Source organism: Poecilia latipinna, unplaced genomic scaffold (genome assembly GCF_001443285.1).
Source record: "Poecilia latipinna isolate Pla-1442-1.1 unplaced genomic scaffold, P_latipinna-1.0 Scaffold556, whole genome shotgun sequence".
Classification (NCBI taxonomy): Eukaryota; Metazoa; Chordata; class Actinopteri; order Cyprinodontiformes; family Poeciliidae; genus Poecilia; species Poecilia latipinna.
Window position 1 is genome coordinate 162,302 of NW_015113172.1, and position 15,579 is coordinate 177,880.

The window sequence follows — 15,579 nt, forward strand, 5'->3', positions numbered from 1 at the left end:
TTTTTGCAGTTTTTCCAAACCTAGAAAAACTAGATCTCAACACCTCTAGGTGTTGTATGTAAACTTCGGGTCATAGAGTTTGGATATTTTTCGCAGGGATTTCTGTCAATGTTTTACCTGAAAAAGTTTTATAAGCCACACGAGGGACTCCCTGTGTTAGACCAAACTCATTTTGGTGAAGTTGTTTTTGTCCTCCTCAGTTAATATCAGTCACTCCGCCTCTCAGTGACTCTCATTTACCTATGAGCGTCTTTGTTCTGCACGTTGAACACGATCACTTCCCATCCATCTACGTCCTGATCTTTGCCTCACTTTCTGTTTTCGCTCCGTTTTTCAGCCAACACTTGGCCAACACTTTTACTCTGTGAGCGGTGGCTTAATTGAACGAGGCAGTTGTCTCCTTTTAATTTCAGCGCTTGCTAATGTCATTAATAATGTATGGATATTCTAATTAGAATCTGCCCCAGTCGCTTTGCTGTGTAAACACTATTGATCATCTGTTAATTAAGTTTTAAACATCATTGACGGGTACGTGGAATCGGAGGCAAATATGAACATTCTCATCAGGCTTTTACTATGCGAGCGTTCAATACTCAAAATCTCACATTAATTAAAAAAAAAATAGTGCTGATCCATTCCCCGAGTTGATTTAGGTTCACGAGTTGAGCTCCCACTGGCAGCGCTGTCGCAAATCACGGACACGGAGAGTAAACAAACACCAATTCAGGCATACAGATTATTAACATGAGTGCATGCAAACATGGCGGTAATTGTTTAGCCTGGGGATGGACGTCAACTATGAAATAAATACAGATAAACAAGCAGGCAAATCTGGGACACAAATAAAGCTTTTTTTTTTTTTTTTTTTTTTAGATAATCTTACTGTTAACATCTTCTTAGCTACATCAGCCTGAGATGGTCTAATCCCTGCATTAAACCCCTGCTGAGATGCATTTAGAGAAACATAAACGAAACAAGAAAAGACACATATAAAGGTATGGATTGAAGCTCAAAGAAAGGACACAGGGAAAAGCCAAGAGAGGGAACAGGCTTTGCAGGGATCGGGGGGCAGAGCTCACTGCATACCAAGCAGCTAGGTGCAGATGGCAACCTGAGAGGCTAAACACACCCCGAAGTCTTGTGTTCAACTGTGTGTGTGTATCTCTGAGTGTTTTTTTTTTTTTTTGCCTTGAAATGAAGTGGTGATCGAAGAGGAAAAAAAGGTCAAGTGCTAGTCAAACTATCACATCCTCCTTCCTCTCTATGTGTTTATATACATGTCTGTGCTTACAAGTTTTTGATATATATCTTCTCACTGCAGAACCACACTGCAGTGCAACCATTTTTGTCCAAATTGTGAAGAAGAAAAACAAAATATTGTTTTCAAAAAATGATTTTAAACATACCGTGCATTTGTATTCAAACCCTTCACTTTAACGCCCTATTAAAAACCCAGCGCAATCAAAACCTTCGAGAAGTTTCTTGATTAGTAAACAGAGTCCGCCGTTGCAGAGCTGAGTCTCAGTATAAACACAGCTGTTTGTACTGTTTATACTGGTGAAAGAGCATCCTGAAGATCAAGCAACACAGCAGCCAGGTTAGAGGCGAAGATGTGGAGAATTTTAAAGGAAGGTTGGGTTATGCAACAATATCCCAAACTCTGAACCTCACGGAGCATTGTTCAATCCATCATCTTCAAATAGAAAGACCACGGCACCGGTGCAAACCTCCAGACGTGGCATTAAGCAGAGATACGGCCAAAGAGAAACTGCTCAGGTGGAAGAATCTGCTGACATCTGAGTGTAAACAGATAACGCAAAAAGACTTGAGCCTTCCAGCAGAACAACCGTAAGCAAAAAGCCAGAAATGCAGCTGAAATATTTAAACCAAAGTGAAATGACCCAGTCAAAGTCCAGACCTAATTCCAGATCTAGAAAGACTTTTAATTTGTCATTCACAGACACTTTCCACCTGTTAGAGTTCAAACTATTTTAAAAAGAACAATCGATGGCAAGGATGAGATAAATGCCGTAAACAGCGACTAACTTCTGCAAAACTATTTTAACTAGTTAGGTGGAACTAATTAATTGAGCAAAGTGTATAAAATCCTCTTATCAGAGAACATATTTAAGGTGAAGTCAATGTTGCTTCAACCATAAAAATGGCAAAGTAAGCCAGACAACAGACCAAACACTGGTTTTGGAAGAAGTTCTCCTGATTTTCCTGAAGAGATGGATGCATCTCTGGAGGAAACACTCATAATATACCACTACTTTGAAAATAGGAAGCCTCTGTGCAAATTTACTTCCAATTTGTGCAAAAAAAAAAAAAAAAAAAAAAATCTGTCTTTCATTCAGCTAACACCTGTAAAAATGAGCCATTTCTGTTTGTTTGGGACCAAAACCGCAGCCCAGATGGCAAATTTAAGTAAATGAAGTTGGGGGAAATTACGTCTGCAAACACAGCAAGACAATCCAAACTGTTGAAGTCCAAGTGTCGCCTTGGATCAGCTTTTGCTTCGGGTCTCTCACCTATAGGAGCAGTAGAACATCTGTTAATTATCTCTGTTACAACCATCATTCCCTGCAGAACTGGATAAGTGCTTTGTGTTTCTCTAGTGCCCTGCTGGAATCCAGAACTGCCAAGCTTAATTGCATGATGCTCACCAGGCATCTGCAGTTTCATCATGCACACGTTATAAGAGAAAGAATCAACTCCGCACGCGGGACTCAAAAAGTAGCTTCAGAAAAGCGATGGTGACTGAAACTGCAGCTCTGTTTACAGTGATATCCTATATTCTTGTTCATTTTCTATTACATCCTCTCCAGTGTCTTTGATAGAGGAGGCTGTTTTGTTATCGTCCCTTATCTTGTCTGCTGGAATGCTGTAAAGTACAAAAGTTCACCGCATAATTCTTACAGATCAGCAGATAAGGCAGTACTTTTCTCTGTAATAAAGATGCTGTGTCAGCCTTTGTTATTGTGCAGCTTTCTCTAAAGGCAAAATGTCCAGCTTCCAAATAAGAGGAATACCCAAGTCTTTTATTTAGGTAGTTGTGGGATCACTGTAAAATGACCAGCACTGTTCAGCACTCGCAGCGCCATGCTGGTTTATTGTACTCATTATGTAAAACAAGGACGTTAAATGTCAGCGATTATTCTCTTAATAGAGTTTCGGCCTTGAGAGCTGACAACATCAAAGCACCCTGAACATGTCAGCGATATGTTGAAGGATTGCTCAGAGGACCAGACTGCGGTAAGATACTTTTTCTCAAGTTTTATGTCTTTGCTGTGCAAGGAGCTTTGGCCCAGTTTGAGAAAAGGCTTCACCAGTGACTTTTTTTGACATTGTGTTTTGTAATGTAGTGCAGTTAAGCTGTGTTAAACTATACTAATGTCAGCTAAAGTTTATTTGTATAGCAAATCCCAGCAACAAGCCAGTTCAAAGTGCTAAAGTGATAAAACCATAATATCATGAACAAGCAAAAATAAAAAATAAAATAAAGAAGAAGAAAAGGAACATTACAGTGGTAAAATAAGGATAAGTAAAAGGGTGTAATCCAGGATATATTTAATCTACAGGGTTTCCAACAGAAAACTTGCTAGGCCCGATGCCCGGGACGCTACGGCAGTCATCCAGTCACCCGCTGTGTTTCTGAGTTAAAAGACGTTTAAAGTTGACAGGAAATTTGAAAATATCATTTGATAGTTATGCATTTTTATAAGACTGGAAGATTAACACCTAAACACTAATTATAAAGCCTTAAAAAAAAGGCAATCATTAAAAAAATCTAATAAATTAACAATGCTAAGCCTGGTGGGGCCACAAGTAAAGCCTGGTGGCCCACCAGGCTTATGATACACTGAGGGAAACCCTGAATCTGTGTTTCAGTTGTTAATCAAAGGCAACACTAAATAAACGGGGGATTAGCCTTGATTTAAATCAGACTAAACATTTTTTTTTTTAAGTCAGGATTATAAACATTAGTTCTGTTTGCTAAGTGCCAAAATAATCTAAAAAATATATTTTTGGAGGTGTTTATTGATTTTTCAACTGAGAAATTTCTTTACACTAAGACTGAAACAATGCGAGAAAGCCTTTTAATTGAGAACATTTGAATTGTATAGAGGGACACACGGGTGGATATATTAATATCTGTCTGGTACAATGTTTGACTATAAGATTAGGCTTCCAGGGTAAAATCAGCTTAAACATGACCTTCACCTACCCAGGGCCATGTGGTCTGGACTGCAGTGTGGATCTGTTTTATCAGCTGTCAATGCTATCCAAGACTGATGTCAGTTGTTTCAACACCATCTCTAGTTTTTTAGACATCTTTGTCCAAGACAGTAAGGACTTTTTCTGGGGCGAACTATGAATAAGGTGTTATTTAGTTGTGTAATTTGTTAGGCAAATGGCTATAACTTGGAAAATATTGTCCCATCCAATCAAGAGAGTAATAAAATTCTGCTTAAATAGATAGATAAAGTTTTCCTTTTCATCCTGATCTTTATTTGCAACAGTGTTGCTGGGCACATGTATTATGAAAGCCCACTTGCTTGAATGCATTTCACACATGTACCACAGAGGTGGTACTATACAGAACACGCAGTAGCTTATATCTTTTTCCACACTGGACGAATCATTTTCCAGACGTCTCATACAATAGAAGGGAAGATTCCTCAGAGAAATCTGGGGAATTTGCACAACTTTCCTGCTGTCCACAGTCGCACCGTCTGCAGATTTTCAGCCTGTCCGTGATGCTTTTCTTGAGCTGAAATATTTGGGTTTTTTTTAGGTATTTTCAGTTACAAATTCAATGTGTAGAAATCTTCATGGTTTTCTTTTAGCACGTTTTCGTAAACACCAACTTCTCTCAGTGTTGACGTGGCAACGCCATTCTAAAACATTCTCAGATAGACCATTTTCCTTGAAATAAAGCCAGCTGTGATTCTGTGCTATTTGTGAATAACAGTTTTTCTCCAGGATATCCAAATTCCCACCAAAGTCACTTCAGTATTTCTTTGTATCTTGATGTGAGATGAATATATATTTTTAATTATCCCCCTGTAAATAAACTGTAAATAGACACAATTGCATTCTGGGAAATAATACTATGTTGATGATAATAATAATAATGTATCTTCTCTGCTAGCCCTAGAAAACTGCAAAGAAAGAGTGTGAGTGTAAAATGTTTTAATCATGTTTAATTGTATCTATAATTTATTTTTTAGTCTAAAAGCAAGTTGATTATTGGCATTATTGAGGTTTCACTTTAATTTCCCACGATAAAAAGTGCCTTAAACGCATTGCATTTTAAAGGCTGTATCTATGAGCGCTACGCGTGGCTAACAGCTAGCACTGAGCAAAACAAGCCAGTGGATTTTATTTACAAGTAATGGGTGAGTCACTTTTCTATAAGCTTACATTCTCATACAAACTTAATATTTTTTTTTCTTTTAATTGTTCACCTGTGCTATCTGAGCAGCATGTACTGATGTTGAGCTTAACTAGGAAAAGTTTTTGCTAAATTGCTGGCTGTTCAATTAAGTGCGCTATTGTTGCCTGTGTATTTTGTTAAAACATACATTGGTATATTGATTGATATGCATTGTTGGGCTACATTGTTGCTTTTCGTGGCGTATTTTTATTTACTTGCATATCTCTGGATGCCTGTTGCTTGGTGTGGTGCATAAATTTTGCAAAGTGTGTGTTCAGGCCCTGACTGCATGCCACGGTGTACGTTCATATGATAACTTTAGAGAGATCTATCAATGTTGAGTGTAACCAAAAGAGAGTAAAGTTTGCAACAGTACATGTTGAGTCCCTTTCCAAAACATTTTTCTGAATTCACTATGTTGATTATTTTATTCCACTTAGTGCCAATAACCTCATTTGCCTGAAGAACTTTTTTGGATGACGTGACGTATTTGTTTATTAGGATTGAAAACGTTGCAGCAATGTTGATAATTAGATATTTGCAAACAACAGGAATGACTTTAAACTTCATCTCCTCTCACCAAATACACCTCTTTTGTGCAGTTTAGAGTTTATATGTTCTTGCACATTTTCACTTAATCTGCTTGAAGCAATTTTCTTCTGCTGCTGATGGCAATGATTACACATAATTATAAGAGTAGTACATGGGGTAATAAAAATGCACTCTCCTGCACCACAACCGTTTTATCACTCGTTTGCAGAAGCTAACACAAGCAAAGTAAAGACTGAAAGCAAGCCCTTGAAAATCATCCGAAGTTCATTTGTTACCACTCGTGTCATGGGAACGAGAAATAAACTTGTCTGGATAAAACATAAGAGAGTCCAAGTTGGCTAATTACAAAAGGAGCTTAAACACTTGTAATTAGCCTTTTCTATTGTAGTGTTGGGTTATCACTTGGTCAAGTCAATGTAATTTTAGAGAAAAGCGGAGGCAAAATTCGAACTGAAGAGTACCATTTAGAGACTCAGCTGGGGACCCGCTTGAGTTGTTCTGACAGCTTTAAGTGCTGTAAAATGGCACTGATGTAATTCACGTTATATTTTTTAGAGTAAAAGCGTGAGTTGATCTGGCTGAAATCCCACAATGCTCCATCTCACAACTAGAATCTTTGCTTCATAATCTATCAAAAATGTGATAGATTTTTGACCATTTTTAAATGGTCAAAAACCTTTTATTATATGACACTTCTTCATTATAATAACAGCATGGATACCACTTGGACACTAAAAGAATCAGCTGCAGAACTCTGACCAAACAAGTTTTGATGTTTATTGCTTCTAAGGTTCTTAGTGGTGTGCTTGCTGTACTTACACCCAGTTCGATGCTGCGTTCAGCTTCAAACTTCTGGACATAACGGGATATTTTGATGTGAGCTTTGTGTTTATTTCTCAAAGTTGGCTTTGAAGCCCGACAGAAGAGGAGTTTGTTTTTCTGATGCATGACTACTGGATGTCAGCATATTATCGTCTTTACATCGCGACACTGTAACAAACACAAGATCACACACACAATATCTTTTTTTTTTTTTTTTAAGGTTTTATTGGCTCTAGTGGCCTTTATTTGTTAGTGAATTGACAGGAAAGTGGGTAATGAGAGAAGGGGGAAGACATGCGGCAAAGGCCATCAGGTCACCGGGAATCGAACCTGTGACTGCCACGTTGAGGACTAAGGCCTCCATATGTGGGCTGTGCTTAACCCCTGCGCCTCCACAGCACCCCGACATGCATACAATATCCAAAGGAAACTCACACATGCACAGTCAGAACTTCACAGTCCACACAGAAACAACTCAGACTGCAGATACACTGAGAAATTGTCTAGTAACCACAATCATCCAACTTTAAACTTGATCTTCTCTAATCTGTCACAATCCTGCTGCGTTTGGGCTTTGGTTTTGTTCTGGGTTTGTATTTTGATTATTTCTGTGTCGTTTGCTTATACAATTTTAGATCTTGCCATGTCATATTATGCCTTTATGTTTATTTCTTTGTTAGGTCTGTTCCCTGTGGTTGTTTTCCTTTTCATCAGTATTGTATTATTGTTTTTTTTTTATGTTTCTCTGATTTCCAGTTTAGTTCACTGTGTTAATTATTCACCTTACCTCAGTCTGTTAATTTGCTCACCTTCCCAGCTGTTTCCCATTACCTGATTCTCCTCTGCCTGCCTCCTTCAGCTGTTCCCGTTTTTCTAATCAGTTCTTCTGGTTTGCTTCATCATTTCCACCTCTCCTTGCCGTTTAAGATCCAGAATTTTCAGTCCATTTCCCAAGTCTCAATTTTAAGTTTTTGCTGTTCGGTTTTATAATTAAACATTCTCGCTTAATCTACTGCCTCCGATTTTGTCTGCATTTGGGTCCTGGTTTATAAAAAGCTAAAAATATATCTCCTCTGATTAATGAGTGCACCATATCAAGCATTACCAGGTTGCGCCTTCCTCTTTCATGATTTTCTGCTAAAGGGAAAGCAGCCCTAGAGCATTTTTTTTAATCACTACCATGTTTCATATTACGATTTTAAGAAAAGCTGTTATTTTAGCGACAAACAGAAAAAGATGCAGACTTATAAGTTTGTATCTTAACAGTCTAAATAATATCTTCCAATAAGTCTCAGTAATCAAGACATTTTTTTAGTGAATGTCCAACTGAGGCAGAGGAGGCCTGCAGTGCTTCAGACGTTTTCTTTTCTTTTGTGGCTGAGAGCTGGGAAGGATCGCTACTGTTTCATGTTTTCTTCATTTGTAGATAATGGCTCTTATTGTTCGCTGCATTCTCAAAATACAGCTTTCTGAATTAACTGTGTATTTAACACTTTTCTTAATGTTGATAGTGTTGTGTGTTGCTTTTTGAGACTTAAGCCTGTTCAATGTTGGCAGATAGTTCCTGTTGTAAATTTGAATAATTTCTCAAATGGTCAATTAGGCCATCTGATTGATAAAATTAACTAGGTTTTTTCACAAGAAAAGTTAAATCATGATTTAATTAATTGGGTAAAACATTTTTTCCACATTGGTTTAGGTTTATTTGGGGAAATGTTTTTATTTGTCTGAAATAATTTAAAAACGAAACATTTAACTTTCAAAGAAAGTCAAAAACAAGACAAGTAAAGAACACACTTTGAATTTACTTTTTATTTAGACGAATAGTGCAGATCCTCTCAACAGACACAACAGAAAAAGTGTAAATCTCCACATTGTTTTTTTTAGCAAACAATGAGATGTTAGTTCAGTGATCTTTAAAAAAAACTAAACACAAAGGAGAATGGCAATTGAAATAAAAAAAGTAAGTTAAATCCAACAATGAATTCAAAACATTAACTTTATGTGATAGCGAGTTGCCGCACTGCCTGCTGCAGAAAGAATCCATGAACATGCAGCGCAACATTCCCGCGAAATGCCTCCAATGATGCCGTTATAATTGCTCCTGCAGAGATTAACAGCGTCCCACCGAAGCGAATCGTATGACGCCGAGTTATCACACACAGGATGAATTGCTGACACTGTACAGTGAGAGTGGTAAGCACAGATACAATTCTCTGTGTCATTCATCAGCGGGTAATTGATGTGCCCAGTAGGGCAGAAAACAAGAAAAGGCGAGGAGCGCAGAGGCAGGAGGGATGCATTCATTTCATCTCAGATGAGAGACAAGAGACACAATATCAAGACGTTCGGGAGGCCATCTTTCACTGTCCCTTTCCTCTGCACTTGGATATGACTGCGAGTGTGTGTGCGTGAGAGAGAAAAGGGTAATTTGATTTCCTGTCCTCAGCTTCATAGCTACAGTGGCGACGACCAGGCAATCTAGTCCACTGACCTTCCAGTTTCACTTAAATTCTCAGCCTTGAAACAATAGCTCTCTCCGATATTCCTTTTCTGCAGCAAAAGAAAAAAAAAAAGAAATTGGCAGACTGATACACACATGCATTTCCACACGTGCAGTCTCATCTCTCATCCTCCGTAATTAAGCCTTCATCATTGATTCTGGGGGCGTTGTTGCCGTGTAACCTAATCCCAGCAGTAACATTTCTTGCATTTATAACATAAGTGAGTGTGTCTATCTTGTTTGTTTCGTGCGCGTGTGCGTGCCCGCGTGCATACACACGCGGGATCGTGTTTCCTTGGATACACTGATGGGCTCTCAGACTGCTTGTAGCGGTCCATTAGAGATCAATGGGATCCCTGCTCCTAATTCCTACTATCAGGGCGCCTCTGATCCTTATCTGCTGTGTGGAAAATGCAGCCAAAGCTATTTTATCTCTACAAACACACACACACACACACTCGCGCGCACACACACATTATTTACAGCTTGTACAATATATGCATTAACGTGCTGCACAGCCAGTAGAAATGAAAACATTCTCATCCACACAACCGTATCCTCCAGATGTCAGGTTAATGTGTGTGTCGTGAATGAGCTGGAGATGAATGTCTATTGAGGACTGTGAGCGGCGATGATCGTTGCTGTGAACGGCCTCTGAGGTGATGCAGAGATGGGCCATGAAAGCCAAAGCTCCTGAGCTCAGAATCTGCAGCTCGTGTCACAGTTGGAGCAACCAGTTAACGCGCACCAATCACGGCGGCGGCTCCCTGTGACAATAACGCCGTGTGACGCTACCGGTTTCACGTCTAATAAAGCTCAAAATCTTCACTGGTGGCTCGAAATTGCTGCCTGCTGCCTTCTTAATGGTTACAAAATAATTATAAAGCATCAGTCATTTTGTTTCTAATTGGCTATAATTGTTTATGTGCAATTTTGTTGGAGCTCCAGGAAATTCAGCCGAGTCCTGGTTGTGTTTTACATGTGGCGACAAATCTTCTGTTTTCTCTTCGAAGGAGCAGAGCTTCAGCAAACAAGTATTTTCCTCCAAAGGGAAAATCAACAGAATGTCTCAGAATGTGTTACGGTCTGATGAAAGCTAAACTTGCACCTAATATTATAATTTCAAAGGGTAAGTTTGGCCCCAAAACAACACAGGATGTTACCAAAGGAGCCCCACTTCCCTTAGTGAAAAATGTTGGTGGCAGCTTTAATGAGCAGCGGCCATTTTTCTTTACATGGAACAATGTTTTTTTATTTTTAAAAAAATATCTGAATCACTCCAAATAGTAGCCAGTTTTGATCAGAAATCTTAAGGCATCCAATAGAAAGCTGAAGATGAAGATAGGTTTTATTTTTCAGCATCACAGTGAGTCCGAGCAAATATCCAAAACTACAGAACAGTGGAGAGAGATCCAAGTTTTAAGCTGGCCTAATCAAAGTCCTGAGCTATTATAACTGACAAACAATATTGCTTTTAAAAAAAAGATATGGGATGCTCATAGACTCCTATCAAAGAAGATTTGGAGCTGAAATTGGTTCAAAAGTAGCATTTCAAGAAAACATAAGTTTTTGTGTGTATATTATTGGAACTTTGTAAATCATTCAGATTTTTTTTTCTCCTGAATTGAATTACAGCTGAATTTCCAGTTAAACTGAATGATGGCAAAAGTCGCATACAGAATACTTTATTGTGGTCTCCTAGTGTTTTTATTCCCCTTCATAATGAGAAGTCCCTGCGAACCTGCACAGAAAGATCTGCTTTCATTTGATTCCTCGGCAGCTTTTAGGACGTCTTAGCTCGACTTTACCAGCGAGGTTCTCCTGCGTGCATATTTCTGTCCCGCGCTTGTGGCTGTGTGAGTGTTTCCTTATCAGCGGTGACTTCCACTGTGCGTCTGCTGTTGTGCAAACGCATTATGGCTGTAATTTGAAGAGGTGGGTTACAGTTGAGGTAAAGCGATACAGCAGTAAACAGCATTGTTGTACGGGAAGCGGTGGGATAACGGAGGGGTCTAGATTTCACGGGCGATCTCCAGCTGCTGTTATCGCACAGAGTCAAACGAAACCAGCATCAGGCAGGGGGGATTATCTATCCTTCATCTCTCTCTCTCTCTCTCTCTCTCTCTCTCTCTGTTCTTTCCTCATCACCTTCATTCGCACACACTCCCTCATTAAATATTTCATCACTAATCAATTTAATTCTTCTCTATCTTCAAATCTACCCTTCATCAAATAATTTTTTTTCTCAATATTCCATCTTTTACCACTTTTGTTGTTGTCGGCGTCCTTTTTCTACTTTGAGAGTTTACAATTCTGCGTGGTTAACAATGAAGCCTTCAATCTTTGTGGAAATGTCAGATACTTTTTGTGAAATTACAGCAAGGCCTCATCTTTCGAAGTGTAACCAAGGCAGCTGCAGAAGTGGGGACAAGTTTCTACGGAGGTTAAATCCCCCTTGAGATAGTTTTGTGCAGAAAAACCCGGACTTAAGCCTCTCAGACATTCAACCAATTTGCTTAAAAAAAAAAAAAAAAAAGAATTTTCACAATAAGACTTGCCATTATGTGCTGCTGAGCCCCTCCTCCCCCTGAGAGGTCTCGGAAGTATGAGATTAATTACTTTTCTTTACTAGCTGAGCAAATTAAAGACAGCTCGGAGAAAGGCCGTCGTCACATGATCAACTAATCAACTTCAACATCCAAACCACCACCACCAACAGCAGCACCACCACTCTCTGCTCCCCCAGTTTTATCATTAAAGCCTTTTCGGCCTTCATTTCGGCTTGTGAAGATCAGTCCATCTCGGAGACTTAAATCCGCCCCGAAAAAAACAGTTCCCATTCTCTCACGTCAGAATAGATGTATTGATATGGTTTTTCTTTGAAGGGCGGCCAAGGCGGACCCCGGAACAAGGACTCATTCTCGCATAGCGTGTTTGCAGATGTTGTTTCTCTGCTGGTCCAGCTGCTGGTGTTTACCCCAGGGGCAGTGGAGGGCGGGTGGCACAAAGGACCAGGGGAACTACCTCCTCGGTGCTCTGTCTCTCTCCTCCTCTCTGTCTCGGAGCAGAACAGCAGTGAGCTTTCACAGCCGAGGAAGTGCAGAGTCGCAGGCAGCTGATAAGAGTGAAACGGGCCATTGAGTCTTGGTTCTTCATTGTGTGGGAAAGCATTAGGCCATGGGAAAAAGATATGCAATGGGAAAAAATGTCCATGATGCTGAGAAATGAAGCGAGTATTTTAAAGGAGATTTAATTTAAACTTGATGGTTGATGGGATTATTTTGGCCTGGGAGACTTGGTCGAACTAAGTTTGACTTTTCGCTACCGTCACTCAACTTCCTTATCTGTTAAAAAAAGATGAAGTCGGTAACCCAAGCTTTCTATTCGCTTACTTCATACTACCCGCCCTTCCTCTCCTATTCTTACCTTTCTGTCACCTTGCGCGAGCTCAGCTCTGGATGAACCTGTTGAAGGGAACAAGTCGGACTGTATCGCCTGCCTCTCATTCTAATCTTCAATCTCGGACCAAGCAATCCCTCTCTTCACACACGTTTTGTGTGAAGAAAGGTGGAAACGTGTGTGTGTGCGTGTGTGTGTGTGCGGACGGCCATCCTCTGATGATCTTCATCTTCCCACATTGGGATTTCCAAACACTCAACAATGTTTCATTTTTCTCTCTGTTGTGATGCTGCTCAGTCTGTGCTTCAGTTGACTATTTTTTTCAAATCACACAATCATTTTTTCCTGTAAGAGAACTTTGTGAAGAGGAAAGAAAACCCAGTGACGATAGGGACTGTGAAGATCAGTCCATCTTGGAGACTTAAATCCGCCCCAAAAAACAGTTCAGGTTCAGAAATGACCTGAACTACAAAGAGTCCAGGTCATTTCTGAATGAAGGTTGTTTTTTTTGTTTTTTTTAAAGGCTACAGACAGTTAATATCTTTCCTACAGTAGATAACTTTTTTAGCATCTTCATTATTTAGCATAAATAAAGATTATTTGGTTTTGGGAAGTGAAACTAATGGCTATCAGAGAGAGAACAAGATCAATTCACACTTCTAATGTCATGGAAATATTTAAATCTCAAAGACATCATGAAAAAGGTTGTTTCATGGAACAACTTCTTATATGTCAAAGTCTCCTAGCCGTGTTTGCAATCCAGCAAACCGAACCGCCGACTCCAATCAGAGCCGAAACAGCTGAGGACGACTGCTTTTGGATATTTTTTTTAAGTTTTGCTCCTTTGTTCTAATTTGGTGCCAATTTGCCATGTGGCAACACCACGTCCAAACACTGAGTGAATCAAGTTGTTTGGCAGAAGTCTACTTTGGTCTTAGCCCTTATCTGACTAGCTGTTAGCTTCAGCCTCCAGGACCAGCTGAGCTGGATATATATGAAATGAATACCGTGATAGTTACCAACTACAGGTGAGGTATTAACTGCTTGACACCTCTTAACATATCCTCCCTTCAAAGGTTTTGAACTATCCAGTCAAATCGTAGCTTTCAATTTGATTTGATGTTCTTGTGAAATTGAGAAGAAAACACTCATTAAATGCTTGGTTTTGTTTGTTTTGGACAGAGAAGACAATTAGGAGATCCTTTGAAAATACAACTTTGGGTAGGTCCATGGTTGATGAGCCAGAGAAATATCTTTGCACCACAAGCACCGTGTCCATTGTTATATCCTCATTGTAGCTGCACAATGTAAATTCCTTCTGAATGCACAATCAGCGGCTGTGGATAATGAATACAGCTTCCTTCTCTGACCTTGGCAGAGATGAGTGAATCCCTGTTGCATGGTCACGCATGATTACACACACGCAGAAACACACAAACATCTGCAAAGGCACATTAAGCTCCTTCCCTGTCAACACAGCAAAGTAAATGAGCCTTCGCTCGATAGTCCGGGCCTCTAGAGGTGCAAATTATCATTGCATTAATGAGCCTGCAGACCTGTTACAGCCCAATGCTGGCTCACCGGGTGTGTGGCTGGCAGGTACATATACAAATTGGATGTGTATTTTTTTCTTCTTCTTTTTCAACTAGTCAATGTATTGACTGATCCTTTGTGAGATTGGGCCTATATGCAGGCGTCAAACACAGTCACCGAAAACTGTCAGTGTCCGTAGGACAACAGGAAATACATATGCAACGTAGTTCTTGTGTAAGCTTATATTTGTTAAGCGCTGTTAAGCTGCCGTAGATGCCAGCATTTACAGGGAAGCCTATTACCCGCTAACTGCACCCTGTGGCGTACATTCATCCATCAACCCGTGTGGGTCAGGCCTATTTGTTTGTTTATAGAATATCCATTTCAGCGGGCAAACAGAGCTTGTGTACATTAGCTATTTATAACCCCACATGAGCCCAGCTGTGCCCGGCAGACACAAACAGCCCGTGTAGATCAAACTATGGATTTACATTACACAGAGTCAGAACGTGTGCTGTTACCGAGTGCGAGAGAAAGTTCACGTTCTGACGACTTGTTCTCCTCGTGGCGTGGGGTCATTTTTTTAGCTTCTGAAATTTTGATAAAGAACGACAATATAAAATGCTATAAACGGCTACGTCGTGGATTTCAGCTGAGCTATTGTTCGTAGAGAACACAATACAGCGGTTGTGATGCGGTGCACAGATGATGTAATTACTACACACTCACCAGCCACTTGATTAAGCACATATTTTCAATTGCTTGATGGCACAAACGGCCACACAAATAGCCACACATCCATTCAGCATATTTCTAGCCAGTCACATGGCAGCAGGCAAAAAGGAAAATCTGGGAGTTTCAATGTGGTATGGCTCTTGTTATAGAAACTGCTGATCTACTGGGATTTTCACAACGATTTAGAGAAAGTCAAAAACACCAGTGAATGTCAACTATGTGAAACAAAAGACCTTATTGACATCAGAAGTGAATTTGGAGATTAGAGTTGACAGAAAGATAATAGTCACTCACATAGCTGCTCATTAAGACTAAGGTATGGAGAATATCATCTGTGAAATGCACAACAATCAAACCTTGAAATGGCAGAAGGCCACAGCTAAAAATAGGAAACGGAGGATACAGTATGCACTGGCTCATCAAAAATGGACAATAACAGATTGGAAAATTGCTGCCTGGTCCCGTGAGTCTTAATTTTAGCTGTGACCTTCATATGGTCGGGTCAGATTTTGGCATAGGCAGTATTAAAGCATGGATCCATTCTGCCTTGTATCAATAGTTCTGGCTGCTGCCGGATGTTTAATGGTGTGGAGGA